This window comes from Propithecus coquereli, unplaced genomic scaffold (assembly GCF_000956105.1).
Source record: "Propithecus coquereli isolate 6110/MARCELLA unplaced genomic scaffold, Pcoq_1.0 Scaffold18, whole genome shotgun sequence".
Lineage (NCBI taxonomy): Eukaryota > Metazoa > Chordata > Mammalia > Primates > Indriidae > Propithecus > Propithecus coquereli.
The window spans coordinates 175150-176521 of record NW_012142745.1 but is presented as its reverse complement, the minus strand read 5'-3'; positions in this window follow the sequence as shown (position 1 = coordinate 176521).

The following is a 1372-nucleotide window of genomic DNA, read 5'->3' as shown; positions in this document are numbered from 1 at the left end:
CTTGGTGAAACAGGGACTCACCCTGGTGGCAGCAGCAGTTGTTGCTGCTCATGTTTCCTTTCCATCCCTCGCCTGTATTTCTTCCTCATGGCCAGCAGGTGGCAGAAGGAGGCTGCGGTGCTGCCCACCTGGTACTGCAGGGCTTGTCTCTTCTGTCGCTTGGTTAGAGTGTGGTGGGGGGGGGAGCGGAGGAGGGTCTCACCATGTGCCTGCCTCCCGCTTCACCTCAGTCTGCTGAGGGGTCCCCATAAGAGCTTGTCAGCAGTGCTGGGTCCCGTTCCTACAGGATGGAAGTGAAACCAGCTGTGAGACGCTGTGTCCTGCGAGGGGCCAGCAGGGTTGCCCAGGGGGGCAGGGCCTCTCACCCTGGCTGTGTCTGCCTCTTTGGTGCTGGGGTCTTTCCGCCCTGGTCCTGGTTTCTCTAGGCGGGGCTGCCTTTGCGCTAGTTCTGGGGACAGAGAGGTGAGGAGCAGGGACCTGGGAGGACTATTGTTTTCGCAAACTCCAGCGACCACATGTAAACACGGGCGCAAGGCATGCCTATGCCTGTGTGCCCTCTGCCCTGCCCCCTGCCTGTCTTCCCGGAGCAGAGAATCAGGCCCCATTGTCTCCCTTGTCTCTGTCTCTCTGTCTCTGATTCTCCCTCTTCCTGTCCTTTTATCTGCTCCCCACCCCTCCTGTCATGCCCTGGTTCTCCTCCTCACCATCCCAACTCAGCCCCTGCCTCCCATCCGTGAACCTCCTGTCCCCTCCTCATGCCCAGTGCCCCGTGCCCTCAGGTCTCCCTCTGTCCGTTTCTGCATCTGTCCTGTGTCACCGCCCCTTGCCAGGCACCCCACTGCCCTGCCTCTTGCAGTGAGGGAAGAGCAGGGGAGGAGTCTAGGCAGGGCCGGGCTGGGGGCATTGCAGCCCCTGCAGACATGGCAGGCACCCTAGGCCGAGCAGGCCCCAGGGCTAGGGGCGGGGAAGAGGGCAGATAGGCTTGGGATTCCCCATCCCTGCCTCTGGCTCACAGGGCGCGCATAGGATGGGCTGCTCTGTGGGCTCGGTGTGCTGCTGAGGTGCTGGCGCCTGGGCCCCCTGCAGTCCCCACCGCCCGGGGAATCCCCCAGCCCTGGTTGGGGCCCAAGTGTGGGAGCAACTGGGTTCAGCCTGTGTAGAGAGGAGGTTGCTGTTGGTTCAGGCAGGGCACTGGGGGAGTGGAACCAGGAGGATGCCCTTTGTGGGGAGAAGATGTCTGGTAGAGCCCTTCCCACCTGAGACAGGTGAGGAGACAAGGTAGGATATGCTGGTCAGGTCGGTGAGTGGGAAGTAGACAGAAAGGCAGACTGTCCCAGGGTGGGTAGGACCAGGGCTAGGTGAAAGGGCCCCA